Below are 22,817 nucleotides of genomic sequence, written 5' to 3' on the forward strand. Positions count from 1 at the left end.
GGCCGCCAAAAACCGGTGCCCTGCCCTCGGCGTCAACACTCAGCCGAGAGCAGGTCCGGTGCAAGAGGGGAGGGGGTGAGAAGGGGACTGAAGCGCTCCTAAGCGCTGGGGGGTCACAGCACAATAATCACACCTTTTAAGCTCAGGTGGAACGAAGTGCAAAATGCAAGATGCAAAATTTAAAACCAGTTAAAAACGAAGAGGAAAGGCAAGAGACCTCCCGGCTTCCGCCTCAGGAGGGGGAAAATGCGTGCGGAGTCAGAATAACGCCTCGTGGTTTCACTTTTCTTGCACCAAATGTCTGAGTGTCACTTTTAAAACAAATACAGTTTTATGTCTGACGCTCAAGGCATCGTTTATCATTCGTAATGACGCTCTCTCAGAGGTGTACACATCAAGTAAGAAAGGAGTATGGAGACATACATAAAGAAAGGGAGACATAAAGTTACAGAAAGTAAGAAAAGAGTATGGAGGCCTACATAAAGAGAGGGAAAATGAGAGGTACAGCAATTAAAGTAGTATGAAGGTATGCTTAAAGAAAAGGAGAATGAGTGGTACAGCAAGTAAGAAAGGTGTGTGGAGGCATACATTAAGGGAGAGGGAGAATGAGAGGTGCAGGACGCAAGAAAGGAGTATGTGCATACACAAAGGGAGAATGAGAGGGGTACACATCAAGTAAGAAAGGAGTATGGAGAGATACATAAAGAATGGGAGAGTGACAATGAGGTGTACAGCAAGTAAGAATGAAGTATGGAGGCGTACACAAAGGGAAAAGAATGCGCGGTCCAGCAAGTGTAGTAACATAGTAAAATTTTATTGTGTATGGTTAATTAAAACCTTTACAAAAGAATAAAAATTCAAAAGAGCTTATTTGATTTAGATAAATAATTAAAAAGCATTTGCGGAATGATGACCCTTTTTTTGGGGGGAGAAATAAAGTCCAACTTTCATTGTCTATCATCAAAGTCATATTACAATAAGGCTTTAGATTTTGCCCAATAGGTCACCTCTATTTTCATTTTTCTGCAGAAAGAGACTCACTTTCTGGAAAAATCTGGTGGCCCTACAAGCTGTCTGCAGCTGTTGGCTGTTCAGTACTAACAATGCTGCCGACCGACATGTTCTAATTTGGGAAAGGCGGAATATCTGTAGGAGATAATACCGTCTCAATTTACTCAGAAAGGGACAAATGCACAGGACGTGAATCAAGGTTTCTTCGGAGAGACCACAAAGCCTGCACAGCGCTGTTGGCCATGTTTGCTGCCATGTCGGGATCTGATCTTTTGTGGTCTAGGTTCCCAGCCGTAATCGTAGTAGCATTTGTTGCGTTGATGGTGTTATGTAACCCCTGTGCCCCACACAGACGGTCGCTCACCTCGCACTGCTGCTGCCTCTCACCTACCTGCTGGTGCCGATCCCGCTCACGCCGCTCCCTCCTCACCTGCGCTGACCTCTGCTTCACGCCGCTCTCCTCATGCTGCTGCTGGCCACTCTCCTCGCCTCCTCTCCGCCGCCGCTGCCCCGGTCACTCGCCTTCCTGGTTTCCCGCCGCTGACCCCGCAGTCCCGCCTCTCCTCCCTGCCCATTGGCCACCCAGCCTCCCGCCTCCCAGCAGACCCTCCCTCCCGGCTCCTTACTTATGACGCCCCCCCCAGCGACCGCGCAGCGGACGTGCGCAGCGGGAGCGCCGATTGAGCGCCGAAGGTGCACCAAAGGTAAGCCCGTCTGCGCCCGTCCGTGCCTGGACCGCGCCCAGCGCCAGACCCCCTGGCCCCTGCGCCCGCCAGCCCCCCCGCAGAACCTACGACTTCGCAACGCTCATCGCACTCAAAACCGCCCGAGCCCCCGGATGCTACCAAGCGTCCCCGCGACGCACCCATGGACCCTTCGTCTGCCGATCCTGCAACTTCTCCTGCCTCCGAACAAGCACCACGCCCACCAAGACGGACAACAGCAACCACCTCAAGTGCATCCTGATCAACAGCCGCTCCATCCACAGACACGCCGTGGAACTCTGGAACCTCCTCGACACCGCATCTCCAGACGTCGCCTTCCTCACGGAAACCTGGATGAACGACTCCTCAGCCCCCGACATCGCCATAGCCATCCCGGACGGCTACAAGATTATCAGGAGGGATCGCAACAACCAGACCGCAGGGGGCATCGCCATCGCTCACAAAAGCACCATTCGCATCTCGACTGACTCCACCGACGCATTCAACACCGCCGAATACCTGCACTTCCAGATCCACACCGACCCCAAGACTACCCTCAGAGGCACCCTCATCTACAGACCCCCAGGACCACGCGCACAGTTCTGCGAAGACATCACGGACTTCATCAGCCCTCACGCCCTCCCCTCCACCGACTACATCCTCCTCGGAGACCTCAACTTCCACCTGGAGAACAACAACGACCGCAACACGACCACCCTGCTGGACAACCTCGCCAACCTCGGACTCCAGCAACTGGTCAACACCCCCACCCACTACGCCGGCCACACGCTCGACCCCCTCTTCTCATCCAGCAAGCACATCACCTTCAGCCACTGCACCGGACTCCACTGGACTGACCACAGCTGCGTCCACTTCAGCTTCAAGAAGAACACGGTCCACCACCACCCGAAGCAGGTTCCCCACAGAAACTGGAGCAAGATCACCGTCGACCAGCTCACCACCTCCCTCAGCCAGAACCCACCGGTCAGGACAACGGACCCTAACACAGCAGCCCTCGACCTCACGCAATGGCTGACCTCCTGTGCCAACGACCTCGCCCCACTGAAGAACCCACTCACCAGGTCCAGAAGCAAGAAGGCCCCCTGGTTCACCGACGAACTCAAGGACTCCAAGAAGGCCTGCCACACCCTCGAAGGCCTGGCTCCTCGACAAGACCACCGACAACATGACCGCCCTCAAACTCGCAACCCGCAGACATCACCAGCTCATCCGCACCACCAAGAAGAAATCTTTGAAGGAACGACTGGACAAGAACGCCCATGACAGCAAGGAGCTCTTCAACATCGTCAAGGAGTTCTCCAACCCCAGCACCGGCAACAACGACATCACTCCCTCGCAGGACCTCTGCGACTCCCTCACCTCGTACTTCCACCGCAAGATCGCCGACATCCACAACAGTTTCGGCGCTCCATCCCAGCACCCATCGACCGAACCTACGCACCCCGCCGCTATCCTCCAGACATGGACCAAAGTGACCCTCGAAGACACGACACGCATGATGAACACCATCCACTCCGGATCTCCGACCGACCCATGCCCCCACCATGTCTTCAACAAGGCCGCCTCTACCATCGCACCCCACCTCCGAGACATCGTCAACGCCTCCTTCGACACAGCCACCTTCCCGGAGAGCTGGAAGCACGCCGAGCTCAGCGCACTACTGAAGAAACCAACTGCGGACCCGACCGACCTCAAGAACTTCCGCCCTATCTCGCTCCTTCCATTCCCTGCCAAAGTCATCGAGAAGGTCGTCAACAAGCAGCTGGCCGCCTTCCTCGAGACGAACGGATCCCTCGACCCATCGCAATCCGGATTCAGAGCCAACCACAGCACCGAGACCGCCCTCATCGCAGCCACCGACGACATCCGAGCCCTGCTCGACAAAGGTGAAACAGCGGCACTCATCCTCCTTGACCTCTCCGCAGCATTTGACACTGTCTGCCACCGCACCCTAGTCCCAACGCCTCAACGACACCGGCATCCAGGGGATTGCTCTGGAATGGATCATCTCATACCTCTCCGGCAGAACACAGAGAGTACGCCTCCCTCCGTTCCGCTCTGAGGCCACCGAAGTCATCTGCGGCGTCCCGCAAGGATCATCGCTCAGCCCCACTCTCTTCAACATCTACATGAAACCCCTCGCTGCCATCGCACGCCAACACAACCTCAACATCATTTCCTACGCCGATGACACCCAGCTGATTCTCTCCCTCACCAGAGACCCCAACACCGCCAAAGCCGACCTACACGAAGGGATGAAAGATGTCGCCGAATGGATGAACATCAGCCGCCTGAAGTTGAACACGGACAAGACAGGAAGTCCTCATCCTGGGACCGTCGCCCTCCGCATGGGACGACTCCTGGTGGCCCCCGGCCCTGGGCACCGCACCCAAGCCAACGGACCACGCACGCAACTTGGGCATCATCCTGGACTCCTCCCTATCGATGACCAGACAAGTCAACGCCGTCTCCTCATCTTGCTTCCACAACCTCCGCATGCTCCGCAAGATCTTCAGATGGATCCCGACCGAGACAAGGAAGACTGTCACCCAGGCCCTCGTCACCAGCAGACTAGACTACGGAAACACCCTCTACGCCGGTACAACAGCCAAGCTTCAGAAAAGACTTCAGCGTATCCAGAACGCCTCCGCCCGTCTCATCCTGGACGCCCCCCGACGCAGCCACATCTCTAACCACCTGAGAGACCTGCACTGGCTCCCTGTCAACAAGAGGATCACGTTCAGACTCCTCACCCACGCACACAAATCCCTCCACGACCTGGGCCCAAGGTACCTCAACGACCGCCTGACCTTCTACACGCCCACCCGACAGCTACGATCCGCGAACCTCGCCCTCGCCGTCGCGTCCCTCGCATCCAGAGAGCCACCGCCGGAGGAAGATCCTTCTCCTACCTGGCGGCTAAGACATGGAATTCCCTGCCCGTCCACCTGCGACTGACCCAGGACCACCTCGCCTTCAGGAAACAGCTCAAGACCTGGCTGTTCGAGCAGTAGCAGACCCCCTCCCCCAAGCGCCTTGAGACCCTTACGGGTGAGTAGTGCGCGATACAAATTCCTTGATTGATTGATAATTAACTAGATACGGTTGCGGGACGCATCTCTCGTACGTGGCCAGTACCATCCAGCCATGTTTTTTTTTTGCCAGTGCTGATTTATCGGCCATCCAGGATTTCTGTTTTGCAGCTCCATTGGCTATTTTTTTGAAGGCCGCAAAGGTATATTTGGAGTTCCACGTCTCTTGCATGTCTAAACTTTTCAATGCTTCTTCCAGTGTTGTTTTCCAAGCCATTTTTCCTTTTGTTTGATTGTTAATTTCAGACCAACATTGACCCATCAGCGTGTCTTCTTGAGCTGCTCTTAATTTCCAGCATGTTTTTATTATGGCAGCTTGTCTGGCTTGTTGCTGATTTAATAACCCGAATTCAAGGCGTACTTGCGCCTGAGATGCAAACTGCGGAATTTGGAAAAGGTGTTTAAACAACACTGACTGTTGGAGGTTCAGGAAATTAGTGTCTTTGCCTCTATATAGGTCAGAGCCATACATGAGGGAAGGTAAAAATTTGGCAGCAATCACTTTCAGCAGATATTCATTGGATGGACATTTTAATTTAGTTTTTAGTATGTTTAAGGCAAACCGCAGTTTGTTTGCCTGGGCTTTTCTATACAAGGTCTGTTCTCTTAATGACCATCTTGAGTCAACGAATACTCCCAAATACTTATAGGTGGAACTTTGCTCTATGTTATGTCCAGCAATGTACCATCTGAATGTTTGCAGCCCTGGGTGAGACGCAAAGCAGACCACTTTCGTTTTTTATAGTTGAATTGCAGCCCATGCGTACAGATGTATTTGTGCAGCCTTGTTATAGCGCGTTGGAGACCCAACTGGGTCTGGCTGCAAAGGACTAGGTCATCAACGTACTGCATACTCCTTATTTTGTGTTGGGCTAAATTTGGAGGGTCTGTTTGGATCTCTGAGATGCTCTTGTCAAGGTCCGCAGTAAAGATATTGAAAAGGGTAGGGGCCAATACACATCCCTGCTTGAGGCCAATGTAGGTGGGGATTTTTGGTTTTGTTCTGTCCCCATTGCCAAGTTTTATCTTAACCCAGGTGGATGTGTACAAATTTATAATGGCCCGTAGCAACTTCGGAGGTGTGCCCCAGCTGGCCGTCTTTTCCCATAGCATCTCCCTTGGTACTGTGTCGAAAGCCGCTTTTAGATCGACAAAACAGGTGTACAGTTTCGTAGATTTTACTTTTGCTTTGTCAACAAGAAGATTCAGCGCTGTCAGGTTACATGACGTGTTGGTTCCGGGCCTGAACCCTGTCTGGGTGATTGGGAGGATGTTACTACTACTAACCCAATCTTCCAATGCTTTCAGGAGATTAGATGCATATGCCTTGGCCTCTACGTCTGTAAGCGCAATCAGTCTGTAATTCGCTGGATCTGAGCGCGCACCAGTTTTGAAAATTGGGTGCAAAATGCTCCCTCTCCATGAAGAGGGAATACTTCCTGATTAAAATGCGTGGTTGTACAATGGGGTAAGATATTCTGCCCAAAATGATTGGTCGTATTTAAAAAGCCCATTCGGCAAGTCGTTCGGACCCGGCGCGCCTTTTGACCTTAGTTTTTTCAAGACCATTTGGACTTGGCATTGTGTAATCCAGTTTACAACAAAGATTTGATCTTCTTCATGCTTTTCATTCAGCAGGTGGTTGAAGGGAAATTGATTCCTTTCATACGCATAGGTCATTTGGGTTTGCTCCAGATGGTGGATCCAGTCTTCCTGTAGTATATTTACGTTAAAATCGAGGCCTGCTCCATTGTCTACCTTGTTAATTTCTGCCCAAAATTTCCTGTTATTGGATTTGCTGGCTTCTAATAATTGTAGCCAGATTTCTGTTTGGTGTTGTTTCTTTGCGGTCCATACTTCTTTTTTGTATGTTTGCCTCAGAGTATGTATCTGCCTCTTAACGTCATCACCCCTCTTTGTGTCTTTCCCTTTAAGTTTTCTAATTTCCTGATTGAAAATCCTTTTTTTGCTCCCAGGTGCACTTTGTGTATTTTAGAGGATTTTCTTTTGTTGGTCTGATTTTGTTAGCCAAATTTATCCGTCAGTTGCAATCATTTTTTTCCAGGTATCCAGGTATGCTAATGGAGTTTTTTCGTCGTCTTCTGCCGACGTGATTTTCACGTGATCCATGATTTCACCTATATTCTTTCCGTTCCAAACTAACCGATTAAGATTGTAAAGGGTCGGGGTTACGGTCAGATCTTTAATTGCTGGGGCCCTTGAATGTTGTAATCCGATCTCTATTACTTGCGCACTGTGATCACTCTCCAGTTTATGGATTATTCTTTAGCCGAGTACTATTTGTAGTACTTAAAAATCCAACAAGGTATAATCCAGAATGGATTGAGCCTTTTTGTCAATTCTGGTTGAGGATGCCAGCTGGTTCTGCGGAAATCTACCATTCAAAGTAATCAATCCAATTTCGGCTAACATCTGTGCGGACATCTTACCATATTTGTCTTTTTTACGATGGTCTGATATTGTTGGAGGGATTAATTTCCCATGCAGATTGTTTCGTTGGCTTTCATTGGCGGGATCTATTTGTAGTAGAAACATATTCAGGTCACCAGAAACCACCAAACCAGCCTGTGGATAAGTGGCTTGCAGGGATTTAAGAAGTGCTTTAAGAGTCAAAATGTTCTCTAATTTGCTCTTTGATGCCGGATGTATATAGATGTTACATATAATCAGTGACTGACACTCTTGCAAGTCCTGATGTCCTGAACTAGGATCAAGAGGGAGAGAGATTTTAATACATTGGATCCATGTTTGACCTGACTCAATTGACTGAAATGACCATGGGATATTGGTGTTCAAAAGAATCGATAGATCTCCCGCTGCCCTTTCGACCTTTTTTGATGGCGTATTGTTGAATTTCTTTGAATCCATTTATGTGCTCCGGGGAGATAGTCCAAGTCTCTTGGAATAGTATAATGTCAAAATGTTTAAGGTAAGCTATTAGTTCAAGATCATTTGTTTTTCCTCCAAGACCATTTATATTCCAAGAGCATACCTTCAGGTTCGGTTTTTATGCTTCATCCCTCTTGTTATCCGCTGGGCTTACTGTTGGAGGTAAAACTTTCCGTGTCTGGCTGGTAACTCTTGACCAGCCTTGATGGATGATCCGTAAATTGGACCATCCTCCCTTACTACTATCCGAGCCACCAACTGCTCCCCGGAGTATTCCACTGTCGGACTTTGAGTTCTCATTAGCCAGCGCGGATAACGGGCCCGGATATCTTTCGATTTCAACCGGTCTTATCTCGATTCCCCACTTTGCGAACTGTTCCCTGTGTTGCCAAAAATCTTTAGCCTTCGAGGGATCCTTCCATGTTACCACTGTCATCTCTCTTCCATTTCCGTTTGGAATTATTTTAAATTCAATACTTTCGATATGTATGGTCTTCAGGTGTTTCAATGTTCAGATTGAGTTTGTGAGTTTTAAAATAGCACTCCTATTAAGGATGTCGTGACTCCCCCTGGAACTATAGTGCGGGATAAGTTCATGAGCAAGTACCTCGGCTAAAAATGGAGCCTCTGCCTCTTCTTTTGACCCCACCTGCCTGATTTGGGTGGTTTTTGTATTATTCGCTCGATGACCTTGATATGGAATATTTGTCTGCGGTGCGAACTCTTTCTCGGATACTGGTTGAGAAAGACTGGAACACTCTAGTCCTTCTATAGGGAGACTTTGTTGCGACCCTTTGGCCAACGAGTTTACTTTTTGTGACGTTGCCAACTTTGTGAAGTAATGTGTGATGGTTTTTTGATCTATTTGAGACTTTTGCGGAGGAAGACCATCCACCGATATCATTTTTTCTTTTTCTTGCACCAGATGGAAAACTTTATCGGTGGTTTGGAATTCGTTTTGAGTTGCTGACTGTAGAAAGGTTAGTGGGGAAGGAAGCTGACAAATTTCCCCTTCATCTTCCTGTGCATTAATAATTGATTCTTTGACCTTTTTCCCATTCTCTATTAATTCTGTTATTTGATTTTGTTTTGAAAAATTATCCACTGCAGTCTCTTGTTGCGGATGCATTTTGAACAGTGGTGGTCTTTTTTTTTTTTTTTTTTTTTTATCTTGTTGTTTGTTTTGTCTGGCTTTTCTCAAACGTTTGCGTTCACGTTTTGTTAACAAATTGGTTTGTTTTGATTGCTCATTATTTTGAATCCCTAAATCTTGGCTACCTTGGTTGTCTGAATCGTTAGTGCAGACTGGTTGAATATGAATGTTTTTGGAGGTTTTTGTCTCGATGTTTATGGTGGTAGATGGAATGGTTTCTCCCGTTGGATCCAGAATTATGTCCTCGCTGAATGAAGAGACCCCGCCATTATTAGTTATGGTATTTTGCGGGCTTCCTGCTGTTTGCTCCTCATTTATGTCCTTACTGGCTGAGTAGTCCCCGCTGGTAATACATGTCAGTCCAGCAAGTGAGAAAGGAGCATGGAGGCATACATGAGAAAAGGGAGAAGGAGAGATAGAGGCATAGCAAGTAAGAAAAGAGTATGAAGGCATGCGTAAAGAGGGAGAATGAGCGGTACAGCAAGTGAGAAAGGAGCATGGAGGCATACATAGGAGAAGGAGAGATAGAGGCATAGCAAGTAAGAAGGCATGCATAAAGAGAGGGAGAATGAGCGGTACAGCAAGTATGAAAGAAGTATGGAGGCGCACACACAGGGAATGGGAGGGGAGTTTGAAATGTATACCAAGCAAGTAAGAAAGGAGTATGGAGGCGTACATAAGAGGGAGAATGGAAGATTCAGAAAGTAAGAAAGGAGTATAACCGCATTTACAAAGAAAGGGAGAGGGAAAATGAGGTGTACACAGCAAGTAAGAAAGGAGTATGAAGGCATACATGAAGAAGGGGAGAATGAGAGGGGTCCGTCGCAAGTAAGAAAAGAGTATGGAGGCACACGTAAAGGAAGTGAGAGGGAGAATGGGAGATACAGCAAGTAGGAAAGGTTTATGGCCACATATACAAAGAAAGGCAGAAGGAGGTGTACACAGCAAGTAAGAAAGGAGTATGGAGGCATACAGGACGAAAGTGTGGGGGTAGGATGAGAGGTGTACACAGCAAGTAAGAAAAGAGTATGGAGGCAAAACTTAAAGGGAGATTGAAAATGAGGGGTGTAGACAGCAAGTAAGAAAGGAGTATGGGGCGTACATAAAGAGAAAATGAGAGGTGTACACCATAAGAAAGGAGTATGGAGGTGTACACAAAGAAAGGGAGGGCGATTGAGAGGTACAGCAAGTAAGGAATGAGTGGCGGCGTATATGAAGAAAAGGAGCTGAAGAGTGAGAGGTACATACAGCAAGTAAGAAAGGAGTATGACTACATATATAAATGGAGATGGAGAATTAGAGGTACAGCATGTAAGAAAAGAGTTTAGAGGCATACATAAAGGGAGAACGAGAATTACAGAAAGAAAGAAAGGAGTTTGGAGGCGTACACAAGGAAAGGGAGCAGGAGATTGAAAGGTGTACACAGCAAGTAGGAATGGATACATGCAGAAAGGGAGAAGGAGAATGAGAGGTACAGCAAGTAAAAAAGGAGTATGGAGGCGCACATACAGAAAGGCAGAAGGAGAGGTACAGCATCTTAGAAATGAGTGTGGATGAATACATAAAGAAAGGGAGGGGGAGAATGAGAGATACAACATCTAAGAAAGGAGTATGGAGGCATACATAATGAAAGGGAGAGGGCGAATTAGAGGTGTACATAGCAAGTAAGAAATGAGTATGGAGGAGTACATAAAGAGGGAGAATGGGAGAATCAGAAAGTAAGAAAGGAGTATGTTGGCATTTACAAAGAAAGGAAGAGGGAGAATGGGAGTAAACAGCAAGTAAGAAAGGAGTATGTAGGCATACATAAACGAGGGAGAACGGGAGGTACAGGAAGTATGAAAGGTATATGAAGGCATATACAAAGAAAGAGGGAGTATGAGGTGTACAGAGCAAGTAAGAAAGGAGTATGGAGGTATACGTATAGAGAGAGAAAAGGAGACTAAGGTACAGCAAGTAAAGGAGTATAGAGACATACATAAAGGGGAAAAAGAGAATGAGAGGTGTACACCAAGTACGAAAGGAGTAGGAAGGTATACATAAAGAAGGGAGAGGGAGAATAAGAACTACAGAAAGTAAGAAAGTCGGTTGGAGGCATACAAAAAGAAAGGGAGATGAGAATGAGGGGTACAGCCAGTTAGAAAGTAGTATGGAAGCACACACAAAAAAATGGAGAGGGAGAATGAGGTGTACACAGCAACTAAGAACAGAGCTGCTCGTGGTCCTCTTGCGACTCCTGTGCCTCTGGCCCATGGGTCCACTTAAGGGTCTTCTTTGACTCCAATGGGCTCCCCTGCTTGCTCTGGGCCTGCGCCGACTTACCTGCTCTTGGTGAGTCACTTGGACCTTGCTGGTCAGACACTGCTACTTTTTCATCGTCTACATTATTTGGTGCTGCCAAGGCTTGTTGGTGCCCCTGTCGGACACTGACGCCTTGGTTCTCGACACCCGACGAGGGACAGCTCGTAAGTGGTTCCTGGTCTTCCTCAGTGTCACCTGGTCCGTGCAGCTGCAACTTGAAGGGCACAATCACACTCTCCTTCATCTCCGTCACTGGAGGGCATTCATCTTCCGTGCTTTCTGGTCTCTCCCGAGTGGCATAGAGAATGTCCCCTCTTCTTGCAGGTTCTTCCCACCTTGAATCCACCTTTTTGGGTTCCACCAGACTCCTTCGTCTTCTTCTCCAGCAGCAACTTTCCTGAAGTCCTTCATTGTGGTCTACGGCGGTTTCCGACTTCACTTGACACCTATGCACCCTGCTTCCCTGGTGTAGGTATCCTGGTTCCTGGGGTATCCACGGGTGGGGTGACTCTCCAACCTTCCATCTTCCACGTGGTTTCTTCAAGGTCTGCTAGGAAGGGTCCTTTTATTTAAAACTGCAACCACGACTTACCCATAGACTTCTATTGAGTACGTGGTCGTGTTCCCACTCTGCACACGGCCTCTGTGGGGTTCTTAGATGCTCTCTTTGGGTGGTTCCTTGGGTCCCCGCCTCTTCTACGTCTTCTGGGTACACTTTTGTCTTGAGTCGTGATTCGCATTCCACTATTTTAGTATATGGTATGGTGTAATTGTGCTACTATTTCCTAATTATTGTGTTTATATCTCAGGGTAGGAGCTACTACAATGTGTTAGTGAGTGTTTGTTATGAAATACCTATTTTTTTTTTTAGAACTACACCATGTGATTCTTTTTCTCTTAACCTATACCATAAGATGAAGTACTTGTAAAACAAACTGCTTTACACTCCTTCTGGACTAAGCCTGAAGGCTGCTCTCCACAGCTACCACTTAGAGAGCTTACTGAGGTTGTCCAAGACCACTAAATGTACCATAAGGGTTGTCTGGATCAATGCATTGTGCTCCACTTAAATAAGTGAACACTATATACTAAGCCTGCCTCTCACACATAGCAAGTAAGAAAAAAGTATGGAGGTATACATAAAGAAAGGGAGAATGAGAGGTATACACAGCAAGTAAGAAAGGTGTATGGAGGCGTACATGAAGAAAGGGAGAAGGAAAATTAGAGCTGCACACAGCAAGTAAAAAAGGAGTATGGAGGCATACATAAAGAAAGGGGGAGAGAAAATGAGAGGTATAGCAAGTATGAAAGGAGTATGGCGGTGTAAATGAAGAAAGGGAGAATGGGAGGTGTACACAGCAAGTAAGAAAGGAATATGGAGGTGTACATGAAGAAAGGGAGAATGAGAGGTATACACAGCAAGTAAGAGAGGAGTATGGCGGCATACATCAAGAAAGGGAGAATGAGAGTACACAGCAAGTGGGAAAGGAGTATGGAAGCACACAAAAAGGGGGAGGTTGAGAGGGGTACATAACAAGTAAGAAAGGATTATGGAGGGATACATAAAGAGAGGGAGCTTGAGAGGTGGGTAAACCAAGTAAGAAAAGAGTATTTTAGGCATACATAAAGAAAGGGAGAGGTAGAATGAGTGGGGTACACCACAGTAGGAAAGTATGGAGGCATACATAAAGAAAGGGAGAGGGAGAATGGGAGGTACAGCCAGTAAGAAAGGAATATGACCACATCTACAAACAAATGGAGACTGAATTGTACACCGCAAGTAGGAAAGTATGAAGGCATAGATAGTGAGAAGAAGGATGAGAGGTGTACATACTAAATAGAAAAGGAGTATGGAGGCTTACATAAAGAAAGAAAAGGGAGAATGAAAATTAAAGCAAATAAGAAAAGAGTATAGAGGTGTGCATAAAGGAAGAATGAGAGGGGTACACAACAAATAAAAAAGGAGTATGGAGGCATACATGAAGAAAGGGAGAATGGGAGGTACACCAAGTAAGAAAGGAGTATGACTGCATATGGAAAGAAAGTGAGTGAGGTGTAAACAGCAAGTAAGAAAGGAGTATGAAGGCATACATAAAGAATGGGAGACTGACAATGAGGTGTATAGCAAGTAAGAATGGAGTATGGAGACGCAGATAAAGAACGGGAGAATGAGAGGGTACACAGCAAGTAAGAAAGGAGTATGGAGGCCAGTGGCGGCTCCCAATCTAAGGCGGAGGAGCGTCACCTCACTTCTTTGCAGCAGTGAGGTAAAGGAATCATAAAATGATAATACGCATTATCATTTTATGTTTCCTTCTTTATTATGCTTTTATGTTTCCTTCTGCTGCAGCTTTGCATTTGGGGTGGGGCTGCTCCGATGACAGATGAGCAGAAAAGGAGTAGTTTCCCCACTTCTAAGTGCACATTACTGTTTGGCCTGCCCTCTCGCCATCAGTTTCTTTGATTAGTGGTGGTAATTGAGTTGGTGATTGTCTTTTACTGGGGAGAGCCTATTCTTTACCAAGGATTGTGTCTCCAAACCGCTCATTAGGATACAAAATGTACCAGGACTGCTGTGAAAGGGCTGCCTTACCCTACTTTCTCAGTTGCTGTTTCAAGAGGTTCTCTGACTTGGTGCTGCACACTAGTAACGCTAAGTTTATGTATCCAGATAATAAGGTCACCTGAGATGAGGTGGTTATTGGCTGTATTTATTGGTAGCTGCAGTCTAGGGTGGACACAGCTCCACCCCGTTTCAAGACAATGGAAGCGTTGGTTTTGGGAATGGACTTGAAGCAAGGCTAACAAATTATAAGTTTGTGTATCGTAAATGGCTTGTAGCAGTTCAAACTTTTATTTAATGGGGCACTTGTATCCTGAGATGACTCGGTGGCAATTGAATTTGGAGAAGCAAGCACTGGTTTATGATTCCAATCCCAATAACGGATTTAAACTGCGATATCTCAGGAACTGCATGTTGTAGAATCCACCCAGAGGCATCACATGGTGTGTGCACTTGGACCTGAGCTCGCAAGGGGTTTGGGGGGGTGCCTTTTACTTTCCTACCGATCAGGGTTAAACATAAGACAAAAATAAAAGCAGTGATACAGTAATTCGTCGGAGGGAGGGTGGGGAGGAGGCAAAGCAGAGAGATGGGGAGAAATTGTGCCCAATGTCTGGCTGGGTAGGTGACGGCCGAGGGGGTGAACCAGGGCTGATCTCCTCTATAGCTGTCTAGGCAGCTCCACCAGGTATCAGCCAAATTGCTCGGACTCCGCTGTCAGGATAGTAATCGGGGTTAATCTGAAAAAGGCGAGTTCATACGAAGGAGTAGGAGAGATGAGAACAGCAGTCAGATCTAAACCCAGGTGTGAGTGGGGGTTAATGTTTTGATGTTATCAAGGCGCAGTCAGCAGGAGGCTCGACGTCCGGGAGTGGTAGCCACCAGAGAACCGGAGAAGACTGCGGGCAGTACGGAGCCAAAGGCGCGGGCACCATCTTAAGGTCAGGCGTTGTCCAGGCCCGTCCATACAGTGGACACCCCGGTCTCAATGCTCCCAGAATAGAGCACCATCGCAAGGGAGGATCAGCTGGAAAGCCCCTACTGCTAAGTTTGGGAGTGCCCCGAAGCCTCAGGAATCCCCGCGGTGGTAATCAAGACTGGCCCCAGCCGCTATCTTGAGATCAGATACTGCCCTGAGAAGGCTCCTCGATGAAAAATTTGGCCTTCAAGAAAGTTCCCGGGTCAGCTTGCTAAGTCAGAGGGGGGATTTCCTGTAATGCACCCACTGCTCAGAACAGAGGAGGTCCGGAGCCACGCTCACCTACTGATCCTGCCGGCAGCGCCGGGGCTGGGTCTATCACTGCGGCAGTAATCACCACATCCGAGGCTCCTGCGGGGGCCCAGTGGGTGACCTCAAAACACTGTGCAATCTTCATGGCAGCAAAACGTATCTGGTTTCGACGTGTCACTTTCAGTGTCGCTTGGGGTGTATCCTACGCAGCCAGGACCGGAGCCACGAGGAATTCTCAGGTTTCGACAAGTGCAGTCAGGTGCAAGTGCTTTGCCACCTTTTTAAATAGTGCTGCCATCATGCAGCTGACAGAAAGGCAGTGTGCTTGGAGGGGGCATGACAATGAAGGGATGAAGGGGAAGAGCCTGGACAGACAATGCCCGGCCTGTTTGTGATTATTAGGTATTGAGAGACAGGGTCAGACATACTTTAACTGACCGAGGTGAGAGGGATGGAAGGGAGGGGTGGGAGGAAAGGGGCATGGGTGAACTGCTTAACTCTGCACAAGAACTCCAGGGTTTTAAGAAACCCCTACTTCTCCTGGCCAGGCGAACTTCTAATGTGGCTACACGTATTCCTGCAGATTGGAAGGCCCTACACAAAGGTTGACTAGACATTGTTCTGTTGTTCATTGCTGTATTTTTATTATAAACTGGTACTGATGAGGTGAAACCTTTGCCCAGTGTTACCGTGTGTGGGAGAAAAAGAAAAAAAAGTCAAAATAATGAAGCAATACTATCCCAAAATATGCGCATCACATAGGATTATTAACTTTTTCTTACCACACAATTTAGTTGACCCTGCTGCATAATTTGGTACTGCCCTGCCTCATAATTCCAGTAGCCCTACCTTAAGGGCAGTGTGGTCGTGCCCAAAGCTGTGGCCAGTCAGGTTGGTGTGTGGGCTTTTTTTGGGCTGCTTGCTGGCCTGTTTTATGGTCTGGTTGACTGTTTTTATTCTTGATTTCTGTGATATTACCACAAATATTGTCTGCAGGAAGTTAAAAACAGCCCTGCTTTACAAACAAGGGCCTCTTTTTTTAGATCTCGTATACGCTGCACTCACATGCAGTAAATTTCATTGTCCGCTCTGCGCTATTTCCCTTACAGCTCAGTGAGCTCCAGTGAGGAGTGAGAAGGGAGGTGACACTTGGTGGCACTAGCAGAAGCCAGAGAGTGTAAAGCTGGGTGCTAGGTTCAGAAATCATACCTATAGGTGACAAAGGTGGAGAGGATTTTTGCAGGCTTTCATCGCAGACTGTCACGAAGGAGAGGATGGTCAGGCACCAACCTGTCAAGGAATTGGGAATTTCCAGGGGGAGAGTACATACTCTTTGAGTGGAGTTTTTGTGATTGGTCGATAATCTTCATCAGAATACAGCAGTGAAGTCTCCATGACCACTGAATGTGAACTGTGCCGCACACAAGTCATAAACCCTGAGGAGAGGTAAGCTATCTTCAGGTAGATCTAGCCAGGTAGTCAAAACTCTTCAGGTCTGTCTTTTGTCTGTAAACTGAGCTCTTCACTGAATGTGAATAAATGGGAATCTGAATACAAAAATAGAATTGTCAGCCTTGGGGGCTGCTCTAAGTATTGGGAATCTCGGATGGTACCCTCTACCCCGCTGAGACAATCATCTTGTTACGTATGCTATTTTTTTTTAACATTGGCAGCATAATTGATACTGTACACATTCTCTACGTACATGTTTGAAACAGGCAACACAGACTTCTGAGCAGTATTTGCTTGAGCCCAGTGGCCACACCTTGTTATGCATGTGAGTGGCCTCTTGATGCGCCCCAGTTCAGCAGAGCTTGGTACGCTGCTGGCAAAGTAAATAGAGCACCCATTATCTTACAATTGTCCAATGCATTATGAGTGATTTTGGGGCAAATAGGATGAGCCAGAAGGTCTAACAAAATGGCAGAATGCCACCAGTGTCCGCATGTATGAACTTACATTCCTTCAAGAGACAGATGCAAAAGAGGTTAAATGCAAGGAAGGAGATAGAATATGAGAGCAAAGACAAAGTTAATACAGGAATACAATGCATCGTTGAGTAACCAAGAGTCTGCCACAACTGCCTACTCTTGTCTGGTAGGGTTTCCAAGCAAGCACCGCAAGGCTGGCTTTTGCTGGATAGCAGTGGTCTTCCTTCAGAGATCAATTATGACACGGACAACGACCTTGTAGTCCTTCTACCTTTCATGAAGAAGGTGTCAGGAGATCAGGAGTTGGACTAGCCTCCATAGAGAGCACTAAAATATTCAATTTGGGCACAAACAGCAGATTTTTAATCTTCTTAGCAAGTAGGAGGTGCATTCTAAGCATGTCATCCACACGTTACCTATTGCTATGAATGTGTGTACTTTCAAGGGAAGGGGAACATTGGTAATGGCCCACAACGCCAGCTCAGGTAATGGAAGCCAGGACCAGCTGCAATTTCTGTTTTAAACTAATGTTATTCGCATTTTAGAAAAGGTAAGATTATTAACACATCTTCAAGTTGCAAAGAGTTTTTTAATTTGATTGAAAGACAACCATTCTACATGCAACAGCAAGTTTGTAGAAATCATTATTTTTGAACTTTGGAATTTTTTTTCATAGGTGAAACACACATTTGTCATGGATCGTTTCCAGCTGCCAAAAGATGGTAGATCACTCAAATGAAAGGCTGAAACAGAGGGTGAGAAAAGAGCTGCAAAAATTATGAAGTATGATACCTCGTACCTGGACACTGGATTCACCTGCATCACCATAAATGGTGAAATGAGGCCACAGTGTGTGGTTTGTGGCATGACCTTGGGTAACGAACGTCTGAAACCAATCAAATTAAAGCACCACTTGTAAACTAAACATGGGTCACTTGCAGGAAAGAATACAGATTTTTTTTGCCAGAAAGCTTAAAGGCCATCTCCACCAAAAAGACACTGTGAAAAATGTGGTCACGACCCCAACAAATGCCTAGAAAGTATCTTACCAAGTTGAGTACCACATTGCCAAAAACACAAAAAAATTACAGATGGGGAAAATGTAATTCTTCCAGCAATGCTTGACGTGGCCAGGACAATGCTTGGTGAAAATGCGGGAGATAAGTTTTAAAAATGGTACCCCTCTCATACACAGCAACTTGCACTCTTGAAATAGAGTTTTTGTTTTGCAATTGGATGAAACGACGGACTTTTATCTACGGAAACTCATTTAATTGGTATGTCAGATACTGCCACAAAACTGCAATATTAGAAGATTTTTTTCTTCGGTAAACCAATCGAGGGACAGGCAACAGCATCAACCCTGTTTGATATTCTCAATGACTTCCTGTGCTCCATTGGCTTATAATGGGACGGCGGTGTTGGTATCTGTACGTATGGGGCTAGGGCAGGCCTAAAGGCAAAGTGTAGAAAGCGGCTCCTCCTATTCTATGGACCCACTGTATGATACACCGGAAAGACCTTGCAGTCTGAAACATGATGAGAACTTGGGGATGTGTTGAATTGTGTATTTTCATTAAGTCTCACCCCACTAAAGCTCGTCTGTTTGCAATTTTGTGTGCAGAAATGGGATATGAACATTTTGGTCTCCTTTTTCATACAGAAGCGCGATGGTTATCCAGAGGGAAGATTCTGAATCATATTTTTGAATTGAGAAAAGAAGTACGGCAATTCCTTCTAGATTTGGACCCATACAAAGCAGAACAGTTGTGTAATCCCCATTGGCTTGTGCTTTTAACATACCTTGCAGACATCTGTGATACATTAAATTCCTTGAATTTGTCTTTGGAACGAGCTGAAAGTACATCTTTCACAATGTACAAAAGAAATCCGCTTTCAAGAAGAAGCGGGAGTTGCGAAGAAGACTAATCCAAGGTGGCCTGCAGGAGGCATTCCCATGTTTATCAGAAGCTGTTCAGGACACAGGATATGAACTTGAAAGTGCTGCTGAAAGAAAAGTACTTTACTGAGGACATTGATCATGACAATGACTTGGTATTTTACCCTTTTCTAGTGGATGCAGGTACTCCTCTCCCAGTGCACCTTCAGGGAGACCTAATTGAGGTCCAGAGTGATCACGTTCTCCAGATGCAATTCAGCAAAACCTCATTGGGTGAATTGTGGCTGAAAATGTCTGAAGAACATTCATGTTTGTCAAAAATTGCAGTCAAGGCTCTTCTGCTTTTTAGCTCATCTTATTTAGGTGAGGTTGGGTTTCCAGCATTGCCAGTATTAAGGACTAAGTACCGTTCAAGAAATGAGGTGGAGCACAACCTGAGGATGGCAGTAGCAAAAATACATCCACAAATTGACCATCTTTCTGGAGGAAAAACAGCCACACCCATCATATTAGTTCAGAAATGTGTTATTAGGTTTTGTCAAATTATGTTTTGTTTAGGAAAAATAAAGTACTGTAGTGCATTTTTGGGCAATTCTTTTTGGAGACTTGTTTGAACTGTGTAGTAAACCTGTGACTCCGAACTAGTCACCCACAAACCTTTGATTTGCTAAACGCTGTTTAATAATATTTCCCCACCGTCAAAATGATTTGCTATGGGAACTGGGGGCGTTTGTAGTTGTTGGTGATCAGGAGTACCACGTTCTAGTAATTTTTGTCAGGAGGGGGTCCATATGCCTGAAACTTTTGACAGGGGGGGCTTCGGCATCCAAATGTTTGAAGGCCTGCACCCAATAGGCATAACAGGACAGCATACCGCCACGAAAGGAAGAACTGCGAGCCAAAGAGGTGTCCAAAAAAGAAAGTCTATGGTGCCTAAGACGTCCTGCTACAAAGCAAGGGGCACCGCTAAGGAACATATTAGGTGTGTTTTGTACAAAATGCAGAGTCAAAAGAACCCTAATGCCTTTTTCTCTCAAACAGCTTGTTCCTCCAGCATGTAGTAAGAGGTATAAAATGTGATGTAGAAGTTAGGCAGGCGGGGCGGGATTGGGACTGTAAACAGTTGTACGGGCTCTTTAAAAAAAAAAAAAAAAAAAGAACACTTTTAAATATATATTTTTTATGTTTACTTCGTAGAGCCATCACAAAAGATCTCTGGAGAAGTCCCACGTAAGGCTAAGCTGACGTCGACGGCACTAAAGGACATCTCCCAGACCTGTCAAAATACCCAGACTTCAAAAACAGGTGAGAACTGCACTGTGTGTCAGGACAAACCAGGCGCTGGCTTTGCAAATAACTGTTATAGACTCAATTTTGACTTTAACCCAAACACCAGTCTACAATTAAAGCCTACAACCAGTACATTGAACACTCCTACAGGAACTCCATTTATGCCTAGGGCTAAATACGCCTGCTTAGAACCAGTCATCCACCCCAAAATGATTAGCTGGAGAGCTCGCCATCTAACGCAAGCCCCCAATATAAGTTTTCAGAACCTGTGTTTTTAGAGCACATCAGAAGGTACAGGTGCACTGCACAGAAATGTAACGCTACAGAGCATTATGATGAATTCAGGTTTGTTAACCTAGAGCGCATAAATTCCTCTGATCAAGGGGTTTTAGCTATTCATCAAGCCATGCAAATGCTCATACCACAGTTGCTACATGATGTGGGGTCTAATGATTTCTTTCAACTATGCTTCCAAGGACAAGGCATTGGCAATCCCTTGTTCACCAGACAAATGCTACATGTTTGACACTGTGGCATTTCTAGAAAACCTCTCTAATCTTTTATAGAGTAAGGCAGAAATAGTAGCATATGGGACTTTCAGAGTCCTCGCCCTCATTGTTCAGGGCCATGAGGGGGATGTTTCCAGACCTTTAAAAGAGCATCTTGTACAGTAAAATCATTGGAAAGAAACAACATTGGTTGCTCAACTTTAACAACGGGTTGTCCAACACGTGTCTGATGGCTAGCACCGGCAGGCTCCTGCTGGATTCCAGCGCCCCGAACACTGTTATTATGTCTAGAGCGGCTGAAGCCCAGGCGGCGCTTGAAATACCGCACAACAGACTGGTCTGGTTTGGGGACCGAGGGCTTTTTGAGAACTATTTTGCAGTTGCGGTGAAAGTTCTTTACCACAACAGTTCTTGGAAGTACTTCACAACCAGAGAGCGTGTGAAAAACAAGACTGTTCATATTCTCCATCATGAAAATCACTTTTATGGCATCTTGAACCTGAAGGGTTTTTCTAGGAGCCAAATGTGTGCGCCCATCGCAACCATATTTACAACACGCAGTCAACTCACCATTGTGAAATGCACTGTAAAATGTGTCAAAGAGACGTTTGCATCAGCGTCGCCGATCAGGTGGTGAGATGTTGCATATGTAATCTATTTTGTTGCTTACAAAACTGCTTGAGTGTACAAAACTGGTTTGTTCGGTGCATCCTTCAAACAAACTGTAGGGAACGTGGGTGCTACGTAGACAACGATCACGTTTGTAAAGGCATAAAATGTCCTAGGTGTAAGGAGTCTTACCATACGGGAACAGAACACATGCGTTACATGGTTAACTGGAGGCCCCAGACCGAAACAGAAGACTACATAGTGTTCGATATAGAGTGTACCCAAGAGCACTTTTCCCTTTAAGGTGCGCGCACACCTCTCTTACAGTGAGTGCGCACTGCCGTGTTTGGAGCGCACACACACACACGGGACATCCCGCGAGCGGCGTGAAAAACTGCCACTTCCTGAAAGCGGTGTTTCAGAGGAAGAGTCACGAGTGCAGGTAAGGCTGGCTTTGGGGCTTGCGGCTGTTGGCACTTGCTGGTGCGGGGTATATTGTGGGCTTTTGTTTAAGTATTCATGTTAATCGCAGCCCCTTCATGAGCTGTGATTAACATAAATACTTAAACAAAAGCCCACAATCTGCCCTGCACCGCGCTTTACTAACTAAAGACTACAGTAAGTTTAAAAACACAGCGTGTACTTTCTGAAATGGTGCTTGGGGATATTGTTACTCTCGAACGAGCCTCCACCATTCCGTGGATAGTATATGTAAAGTGATATTTAAACAATCTGGGTTTAGCAATCTTGTATGATTCACCATCTCACTGTGTGACCTGCACCAAATCGAGACTAAGAGATCTTTTTGCTGCCAAATGCCATCCTGTTAGATGGCAGCAAAACCAATCCCAAACTACGTTGCTAACTTATCGGGCATTGCCCTCGGTGGCATCTGCCCACTCTTCTTAGCTTTCCTTTGTTTCTAATAATATGCACCTTTTTAATAATAAGGCTAAGATTGAATATCTTCCCTCAAATGGTTGTCTACCCGTCTCAAGTATACTCTCTTAACCAGTTGTGTCCTTGTGACGAGCGGTCTACCCAATCCATTTCTCATAGCTTATTTTTCTGTTTATTTTACAAAACTGAGAGGAAAACATTTATCATTCCACTGGTGAGAAAACTGAGCTTGCACATGCATTCTCAAGCTCTCACAGTAATAATTACATTGGAAACTTCTTTCATATGTTTTATGACTGTGAGTTACTTATACTCCGTTTTAATTACTAGAAAGAGGTCATCCGCTATAGGGGTTGTTTTATCCAAATTTTAATGACTGGTTAATGAATTTCTGTGCTATGTAAGTCTAATGTTTAGTGCATATGCTATTGTCTCCCATATATGTGTTCTGCTTTGATGAGATTGTCTACTTTTTAATATTTAAATATTCATGTTGTATATTTTACTGTTTTTTTTTAATGTACTTTTATGCATTTATCAAATGAGAATAAAGTTGATTGATTGAGTCCAAGGGAAGACACTATACCAACTGGGACAAAGTGCAATTCAGAACTTTCTAAAAGTGGCATTTTCAGAATTGTGACTTAAAATCTGACGTTGCGTTAAAGAAGATTCAAAATTGGAATTCATTA

General features: G+C 46.0%; 1 protein-coding gene across 1 annotated transcript in view; it reads left to right on the top strand.

Annotated features, from left to right (window-relative positions):
• The window catches only part of LOC146830102 (uncharacterized), a 53,477-nt gene that overhangs the window by 20,701 nt on the left and 9,959 nt on the right, over positions 1 to 22,817 (top strand). Inside the window, exon 2 of the mRNA XM_085604302.1 lies at positions 20,015 to 20,122. The gene's annotated coding sequence lies outside the window, so the exon portion shown is untranslated. The remainder of the gene's footprint in view (positions 1 to 20,014; positions 20,123 to 22,817) is intronic.

The sequence above is a fragment of the Triturus cristatus genome, chromosome 5_1 (genome assembly GCF_964204655.1).
Source record: "Triturus cristatus chromosome 5_1, aTriCri1.1, whole genome shotgun sequence".
NCBI classification, from domain to species: Eukaryota; Metazoa; Chordata; class Amphibia; order Caudata; family Salamandridae; genus Triturus; species Triturus cristatus.